This window comes from Callorhinus ursinus, unplaced genomic scaffold, assembly GCF_003265705.2.
Source record: "Callorhinus ursinus isolate GAN/ISIS: 27379988/994484 unplaced genomic scaffold, GSC_fseal_2.0 scaffold5, whole genome shotgun sequence".
In the NCBI taxonomy this organism is placed as follows: Eukaryota; Metazoa; Chordata; class Mammalia; order Carnivora; family Otariidae; genus Callorhinus; species Callorhinus ursinus.
Genome location: NW_027397067.1, coordinates 55,038,747 through 55,049,065, shown reverse-complemented (window position 1 = coordinate 55,049,065; position 10,319 = coordinate 55,038,747).

Sequence of the window (10,319 nt, the reverse complement as noted above, 5' to 3'; positions counted from 1 at the left end):
TTTGAAACTCCATGGTCAAAGTTCACTAGACACTTCAGATTCCCTTTGGAAAGTCAATTATCCCAGCATTTATTTGGAGATATCACACAGATTAGAAAAAAAATATTGCTATGTAAAGCTAAACTGAACTTAAATGCCAAAAGTTCAGCTCTTTCTCTGCATCAGAATCACAAAAAAGCAGTTTTCTAGTGAGAGCAGCTCAGCTCCCATGCCATTTTTGATGTTTTCCAGTTTGATGTCTCTCAACAGAGCCAGCCAGGGAATTAAAAAAAAAAAAAAAAAAAAAAAAAAAAAAAAAAAACAGACTGGAGGGAGAAAATGCAGTTTTCCTAATTTGAAAAAGAAAGAAAGGAAAAAGCAATATGTGAAATTATACTCTAATTCAATGTTAAAGGTAGGAAACTAACCTGCTACAGAGTGTACATTTAGAAGTTTATAAGTTTCAATTTCCCGTAGCTTTGAGCATTATATCAGTCCTGCAACTGGTTCTATTTAATGTGCTGTATGAAAAAAGGAAACAAGCTATGTTTCTCCAATCCCCAAACACAATTGTGGTGAGGGAAAGAATAGAGGAGGCCAGTGATTCCCTGTTGAAACTCGTAGATTTCACAGCAGGAGTTTTTATTGTGCAAGACTGTTGAATCACAGATCTGTACTTCTGAAACAAATAACGCAACATATTTTAAGAAAAAAGAAAAAGAAGAAGATAACAGGAGAGGAAGAAAAGGGGAGTATGTCAGAGGGGGAGACGAACCATGAGAGATGATGGACTCTGAAAAACAAACTGAGGGTTCTAGAGGGGAGGGGGGCAGGGGGATGGGTTAGCCTGGTGATGGGTATTAAAGAGGGCACATTCTGCATGGAGCACTGGGTGTTATGAACAAACAATGAATCATGGAACACTGCACCAAAAACTAATGATGTAATATATGGTGATTAACATAACAATAAAAAATTAAAAAAAAACAAAAAAATTAAAGGGAGTCAGTTTAAAGAAAAAAGTAAAAAAAATAAAATAAAAAAAAATAAAATAACAACATAAAATGAAATGCAGTATCTCATGTGGGCTGTCAATAGACAACAAACTTACACATTTGGGTTGATACTTGCACAGAATTCATCCAGCTTCCATTGCACTAGAGCAAGGACTGATCATTTCAAGAATGTACCTCTCTGCATATATGAGAATCACTGATGAGAAATTTATTTAAATAACATCCATTCCGCATGTAAAATGACTATAAATAGAAGAATGTTTCATATTTTTATTAGGTCAAGTCCAAGAAGCTGCAAAAAAATTAATAGTGAAGGCATGAAAACAACTATACTTAATACTTTATTCTTTAACTTATTTATTTCATATCACGACTATTCTGGACAAGGTCAGATAAGTGGGTCTGAAGTTTTCAAAATAGATAGGAAATTAGGTGTCATTTACCAGGATTCATGGAAATGAATGAAAATCCCAAAGAAGAAAGTGGAAAGTGAGATGATTTCCAAAGAGCCAACCCATTTAGAGAATTTTTAGAGAAAGAGAAGACCATGTCAAGGTCTAAGGAAAAAGCAATGAGGAAAATAGAATTTAAAAATCATTGTCACGGAAACCCCAGTGAGATATTGTGTTCTATAAAAAACAAATTGGTCATAATGACAAAATACATATTTCCAAATATATATTTCTCATAGGTATTTTTCTTCATCCATGGTTTCTGGGTCACAGCTCCTCAAAACCCTTGCATTTCCTGTGATAAGGGTCTTTTTTTATGTTAATGAGGTGACTTTTGGAAAGCCCTTAGGTAACCTAAGGATGGGAGTGTGGGGAGAGCTTGTTGCCAGGAGAACCAACCATGTGAATACAGGAATGGAACTTTCAGTCCCACCCAAGATCTCTAGGACTGAAGCCTGAATTAGCCAACAGACAATGATTTAGTAATGAAGTTTCTATAAAAGTACAAAAGGACTAGGTTTGGAGAGCTTCCAGGTTGGTGAACCCCTAGAGATTTGGGAGAGTGGCCCTCCTGGAGAGGGCATGGAAGATCCATTCCCTTTTCCCTTCCTTTGCCTTATGCATTTCTTCCCTCTGTTGATTTATATCCCTTATCATATTCTTTAATAAACTTGTAAACATAAGTGTTTTCCTGGGGCGCCTGGGTGGCTCAGTCGTTAAGCGTCTGCCTTTGGCTCAGGTCATGATCCCAGGGTCCTGGGATCGAGCCCCGCATCCGGCTTCCTGCTCCACGGGAGGCCTGCTTCTCCCTCTCCCACTCCCCCTGCTTGCGTTCCCTCTTTCGCTGTGTCTCTGTCAAATAAATAAATAAAATCTTAAAAAAAAAAAAAAAAAAGTGTTTTCCTGAGTTCTGTGAGCCACTGTAGCAAATGAAAGAACCTAAGGAAGAGTTCACTCGAACCTCCAATCTGTAGTGGGTGAGTCAAAAGCACAGTAATAGCCTGGGGCTTGCGACAGGCCACTGAAATGTGTGTGGAAGTTGAGGATAGGGGACAGTCTTGTAAGACTGAATCCTTAACCTATAGAATCTGATGCTATCTTTGAGTAGATAATGTCAGGATTGGTTAGATTCTTGGACACCCTACTGGTGTCTGAGAATTGCTTAGTGTTGTGTGGGGTGGGGGAGGGAACCCTCCTTACATTGGAATTGGGTCCAGGAACCCTTAAACACCCAGGGAAAGACTCCTTAGAGGGAATTATCCGGCAAACCCTGCAGAAAGGTCAAATAAAATAAGGATTAAAAATGATTCATTTTCACAAAGTATAAGGTAATTTATGCCCAGTAGCTTGCCATAGCACTCTCAGTGGAGGGGTGGGTAAAGAAGCTAAATTTTAAAACTTTATAGTAGAGTATTGGAGAGAGAAAATTTGAAGACAATGAATGAGGAAATCTGTTAAAAGAATCTTGGCTGTAAATGGAAGTATGAATGAAATACTAATTAGAGGTTAATTTGTTTGAAATTTTTTTTAAATTTTTTTCCTTTTTTTAGTACTGGCAGAAACTCCAACATGTTGAGGGAAATGATTCTGGAAAACAGGAAAATGGCATAAGCATGATGAAATACTAGAAATGGTAAGATGGTAGACTCACATTCTGGGAGTGCAATTGCCCTTGAAGAAAAAAAGGAAGGTCTTTCACTCAGATATGAAAGAGGCTCTAAGAGCATGTGTGTGAGGGTCATTTGAATCAGGAGGAATGATACTGCCTAGTCTCTACTGCCCCTGTCTCTGGGACCCCCCAGAGATTAGGGGTCCTCCATTCACACCTTCTCCCTGTTGCTTTTTATTCTCCCCATTTTCAGCATTTCATTTGCACTCTGTCATACTTCACCTGCTCCAGTTCCATTCAGGTTCATCTTACTGTGGTGACATTTGCTGTTTATCACTTTTAAAACCACATTATCAGCAAGACATTGACACATTAACAAACTTCACAGCAAATGTTATGAAATACCCTATGTCCCTATAATTGAAGCCAATTATTTTGTGATGTTGAGTCATGCATGGTCCAGAGAGTAGATCCTGTTTACTATAGTAGCAACTGAATCATTCCTGTGTTCCTCATTATTATGCCAAATTCATACATTTCAATTTTAAGAATGCAGAACCAATCTGGCCCTCCTTTAGTTTCCTAGTAAGCTTTGACTTGAAGAATTACTCTTTCCTGTTTAAATCAACTGCACAGAGTGAAATCAATGAGTGAGATGGGGAATAGGACATATCATATTTAGAAACATGTTTGTGATATTCACCACATCGCAGAATTAACTTGTCAAATATATGGAATCTTTATTAATTTTCAGAATACCAGAATTCATCCTCTTTTGAAATAATAACATCTTTATAAAGTAATTCCAATATTTTTTACCTTGTTGTTCCCCCCTGGTTAATATTCTTTCATTTTTGATTGCCTTCTTTACATTATCATTCCTCTCTCCCTTATTTTCCCATTTATATATTCCATCCCATTTTCTTAGGAAGGAGGTCCCTCACACCCTTTTCCCTTTCAATCAGCAAAGAAGTCAGTTCTAATTTATTACAAACATAATTAATGATGAACTCAGACATAAAGACAAAATTAACACATGGCCAAAAGGTCACTGGAGCATTTCCCACAGTACATACTTCTTAGGTTTTAAACTGCAGTATTCTTTAATTCTTTTTTTTTTTTTAACACAAATTTGCTCAGATCCCCCAGGCTGTTTTTCTCTTGCTATCTCAGCGGTATTAAGGAGCTTGGGCATCTGCTTTGATAATATAGCCTTTAACCACTGCTAAACTGCGAGGTGTTAATAAGCACCACTGGTTTCTAATTCCACATTAGAAATTATTTAGAAAGACTATTATGATTTTAGAAAGAAATTATAGAAAGACTATACAGCCTTTATTTCAAGTCATTTAATATGACTTCAAATTCAAGATTATAAATATATAATCTCCTGGAATAATCAACTCCTGAAATATACACTTTTTTTGGTAGCATTGTAAGTGCTAAATTATAAGTATCATGTACTAAAAGTACTAAGATACTTTCAGTTAATTCATTTGTGACAGTAGGATATGTAAAAGAGAGGAAAAATACTCATCCAACTATGAACATATTTTAAGATTTTATTTATTTATTTATTTATTTATTTATTTATTTATTTATTTATTTGTCAGAGAGAGAGAGCATGAGCGATCAGGGGGAAGCAGCAGGCAGAGGGAGAAGCAGGCTCCCCGCTGAGCAGGGAGCCTGAGGTGGGGACTCAATCCCGGACCCTGGGATCATGACCTGAGCCAAAGGTAGCTGCTTAACCAACTGAGCAACCCAGGAGTCCCAGTAGAACTAATCTTGATCAAGTTTTTTATCAAGTCCAAAAGTTAGCTTCTGGGACATTAAACCTGAGGATTTCCTTTATACTGCAAAGATCAAAACACAAAATATGGTTCTTTCTATAAGTTACTAATAATCTTTCTATAAAAGCTTTATAAGTAGTTGTGACTTCCACCTAATAGAAATCCCCAAGTTCCATATACAGGTATTTTTGTCTTATTATTCAAAGATATCTCTTACTGGATTGGCATGGTAATGGAATAGATATGTTTACCTGTGACAATTCCTTGAAAATTGAAAAGAAAATGAAATTTATAAAGTATTTTTTTTAATTCTTTCTTTTTCCTCTTTTAATCCCCTGACATTTCCACATGAGGATTTTGTTTATGTGATTTTAAATGTGGAAGATAAACAATCTAATATTCTGAGAAAGGCCATATGGGATCTATGCTGCACAACATTTGGAATTCATTTTAATCTGAAAGACAAAATTGCGGAAAATAGGATTTTTAAAAAAATAAATAACAATTACAGGAAAACTGAGAAATGAAAGCATCTACTCAGAGTATAAGAAAATTGACTTCTATTGAATACAAATTCGTTATAACTGAATAGACTTTATGGTGTCGAAGGGGAGCAGAATTTGTCACCCCAAAATATGACATGTTGGCATAAGGATTATTGTAGACTGATTATTTTTAAGAAACAACAGACACAGGGGAAGCTCTGGAAGCTGAGTGGGAGTTACCTTTTTGTAAAATACACATTAATAAAGGAAATCTCCATTTGTAAAGGTGTCTCCCTCTCTGTACCAAGAAGAGTAGATGACCAAATCTCTAGAAACTCTTAAGTCTGCATAAGAACCTTGCCCTTGTTTATAGTGCTTTGCCTGATAACCTCCCATAACTGCTTCCCCCAACATCTTTCTTTTGTCTTTAGCTGGAGATGGTATTTTAGGCAGTGGCTTGGGACTTTTTGGGGAGTTACTCAGATTTCTTGGGTGTCTCCTATGTATACAGAAGGTATACATGTTATTAAACTTCTGTTTGTTTTTCTCCTGTTAATCTGTCTTTAAAAATGGGGGTGGAGGTAGAATTTCAGCCAAGAACCTAGAAGGGTAAAAGGGAAATTACTTTTTCTCCCTTACAATTCCAAAGCACTTTCACATTCATTATCTCATTCATCACAATGCTCTAAGATGATCAGGACAATATATTTTATCCCCGTTGTAGTCTTGAGAATTTAAATATATTTACCAGCTACAGAGGAAAAGTCTAAAAAAAAAAAGTATGCTTTCTTTTTTTTTTTTTTCATCTTCACATTTTTCCCCCCACTGTTCTTGGCTGCTACTATGTAATACCACTTCTCTAAATTACTTTCAGTCCAGGGGCGCCTGGGTGGCTCAGGTCATTAAGTGTCTGCATTCAGCTCAGGTCATGATCCCAGGGTCCTGGGAACGAGTCCCAAATCGGGCTCCCTGCTCCACGGGAAGCCTGCTTCTCCCTCTCCCACTCCCCCTGCTTGGGTTCCCTCTCTCACTGCATCTCTCTCTGTCAAATAAATAAATAAAATCTTTAAAAAAAATTTACTTTCAGTCCAGAATCTCTATTCTCTACTTTCAATCCTATCTTCACCTTGAGAACCCTGAGAGTTTCATCTGGGTCAGCTTTCCTTGAATTATATATTTTGTTTCAATATTCCCCTTCATCTTTACCTCACTTCCTTGTATTTTTTAAAGCTCATTAAGAGTAACATATGTTAGGGAAGACAGTCTTTGAACATCATGGCTGATTACTCCTAGCAGATTAACAAAGTTTAAGTAATTTTTCAAACTTTGAAATATCAGACAAATTATTTTAACCTTTTTGAGATTCTAATTCCTCATCTATAAAATTAGTTAAAATATGAATTTAATGAAATAATAGAATAGGAAAGATCTCATATAGTGTCTGACATACATTTATTCATTCATTTTACAAATATTTACTGAAGCCAGTTTTGTGCCAGAATTTTTCTGCTTCCTGGGGATATAAATGTGAATCAAATAAAGTTTCTTCTTTCATGATTCTTAAATAAAAAATCATAAGTCGTCAATTGATGATAATTGTAAACCAAGAAATAAAGTCGAATAAAGGGTGTCTACAGTGATGGAGGTAATCAGAGAAGGCCTCTGTGATAGAATGGCATCTGTTCAGAGACCCAGAAAAGTGAGGGGACAAGCTATGTAGATTTTTAGAGAGGAAAGCATGGCAGGGATATGAAACAGCAGAATTGAAGTGATACATAGATAAATAGTAAATAAGTTTAGAGAATGGTGAGAGTGGTAGTTTTGGTAACAGCCAGCAATGTACTAATTACAAAATGATTGGAAATGAGATCAGAGAAATGATGGGTAACTGCAGATTGTGTAGATTGTTGAGGGACATAGAAAGTACACACTGGATTTTGTTCAAGAGAGCTTAAAGAAATGGTGGCTACTATTCTTCTTCAGGAATTAAAAAGGCAAGCTTAAAATTGTTAGAAATAACTTCTTTAAGGAATGTCTGAAAGCCAATTTAATCTTGGGAAGTAAGGAAAATTAAATTACTCTTTTAGAGTAAAACTATAAAACCAAAACAAAAGATAGAGAAATTCAAAGCTAAGTTAAAGACTCAGTGGTTCTTAAGTGAACAAGTATGTATGTTATAAAGACGCATATGCTAATATATTAAATGAAAGAATGTGTAAACTAAAAGGGTGATGGATCAGTGAGGAAAGCATAAAAAGGATGAAAAGTAGAGAAAAAAGTAGAAGTGTCAACCTAAGGTAGAAAAGATTTGAAACAGTCACTATTAAAGTGTTTAGGTGTTTAGGGGCCCCTGGGTGGCTCAGTCAGTTAAGTGTCCAAATCTTCGTTTTGGCTCAGGTCATGATCTCAGGGTCAAGAGATCGAACCCTTCCTCAGGCTCATGCTCAGCTCAACGTGGAGTCTGCTTGAGATTCTTTCCTCCTGCCCTCTCCCTACCCCCTCCCCCTCCCCCTGCTCACTCTTTCTTTTTCAAATAAATAAAATCTTTTTTTTTTAAGTGTTTATATTCTAAGCTATCAACAAGAGCAAGTCTCTTGGAAAAATAAACATGTAATGTCTCTCTCCAGTTCTCAGCTGCAGACTTTTCAGGTGGTGAATGTGCAGCCAGGTGTCTTTGATATACTGATGGCATTAATACACAATTACATGATTAATACCTGATTAATTATGATGTATAGATAGTATTCAGTATTCTATTAATTTAAACCTCCTCTGTTCTTATATCATGATCACCAACAAGTCTTCTGATTTTAATCTGGCATTCTATGTAAATTTGCCTGTAAACAGAGAATGAGAATTCAGACACTTGAGAGTTATATTTAATAAACTGACATAAGATTTTTGTATATCATGGAAATTTACTTAATAATGCTTGTTTTTTGTGCATGATTAATTTTATTTTTTGTCTGAAAAAATTTGCTAATTATTTATCTTCAAGGATATTCTCCTCATCATACAAAAATCTGGTTAACACTTGTGTTTTACTTTTAGTACTTTAAGAATATCACTCCAGTGCCTTCTGATTTGAATAGTTTTTTAAAAGAATGTACTGTAATCTTTATTTTGTTTTTCTCTGAATGAAATGTGTTTATTTCTGAGTGTCTTCAAAGTATCCTTTTTTCATTGGCTTACACAGTCTAAATATGATGTATATATGTGTGTGTGTGACTGTCGGGGGGGGTGGGTGGTGGACTGGCATTAGCATTGAGAGAAAAAATTATCCATTATCACTCAAATATTTAGTTTGCTCTCTTGTCTCTTATCCTACTCTATTTTAATTTAGCATTCATGATGTTGACAGATGTTGCCTTACAACACCTGGATAATTGATACTGTTTTGTTTTTGCTTTTTTACATTTTTTTCTTTGCATTTTTCAATTTGACCTATGCTCAGATTTTCTGATTCTTCCTTCAGTTGCACCGAGTCTGCTGATAAATTGTCAAAGACATTCTTTATCTCATTAACATGTTTTTTAATTCTAATATTTCCATTTAATTCTTTACTATAGATTCCATGTCTTTGTCAAAATTTCCCATCTGTTCACATATGTTACCTATCTTTACTACCAGAGACATTAACATATTAATCATAATAATCTTAATTTTCCTGTCTTTTAATTCCAACATTTGGGTTATTTCTGAGCCTGGTCTGTTGGTTGACTTTTCTCTTGACAGTATATTTTTTTTTTTACCTTGATTCCTTATGTGTTTCATAAGTTTGGGTTGGAAGTTGGACATCTTGAGTTTAATAGTTGTGTCAGCCAAAATTCAATCAGAGAAGCAGAATATATCAAGAGATTTATTGCAAAGAATTGGCTTATATGATTGTGAGAGCTGGTTAGGAATGTCCATAATCGAAAGGGCAGGCCATCAGGAAAGGTAGACTGAAACTCATGGGTATAATCTGAAACTGTGGTCCATAAATTGAATTTATTCTTCTCTCAGTGATGCCTCAGCCTGGCTTTGAAAGGCTTTTCAACTCATTGCATCAGGCCCACCCAACTTACCTAGAATAATCTTCCTTACTTAGTGTCAATTAATTATGTACTTTAATCAGATCTTCAAAATTGGTAGATTGGTGTTATATGAAATAACTGGGGACTATAGTGTAAACAAATGGGAATATCTAAAAACCATCACAACTTTTATAAAGACACTAATCCCATTCATGAAGTCTCTACTATCATGACCTAATCACCTCCCAAAGGCCTAACCTCCTAATAGCATCACTTCGGAAATTACTGTTTAACACATGAATAGGGGCTGCAAAAATTCGTTCTATGTCAACCTTCTTAGTTGAGTTTATTCTTAGGTGTTTTATTCTTTTGAGTGCTTTGTAAATGGGATTGTTTTCCTAATTTTCTTTTCAATACACCTTTCTCTCCAGGAACATGCTCTCTTTGTTCCTTACTCCCAATACAATCAAAACATTTTTAAGTTTTTTAAAAGTTTTTAAAAAATACTCTACCTAGGGACGCTTGGGTGGCTCAGTTGGTTAAGCGTCTGCCTTCTGCTGCCTTCGGTCCTGATCTTAGGGTCCTGGGTTTGAGCCCCGCATGGGGCTCTCTGCTCAGCTGAGAACCTACTTCTCCTTCCCCCTCTGCCTGCCACTCCCCTGCTTGTGCTCTCTCTCTGTAAATAAATAAATAAATAAATAAATCTTAAAAAAAAAATACCTAACTTTAATAGTTATCTCACCAAGATAATTGTATGATACAAATGACACTGTTGCAGTCAGAAGGAAAACTTACAGCTGTTCTGTTGAGAATAGACCAAAGAAACCAAAGGCAGATGTCAGGAGAACAGTTACAAAGCTTTAGAAATAAATTAAGTAGACAGATGGAATTAGAGGCAGGAAAAGTAGACATACTAGTTTTGAGAAAAAATCTGATAATATTTGTTGATGGAGCTGATATAGGTTATGAAAG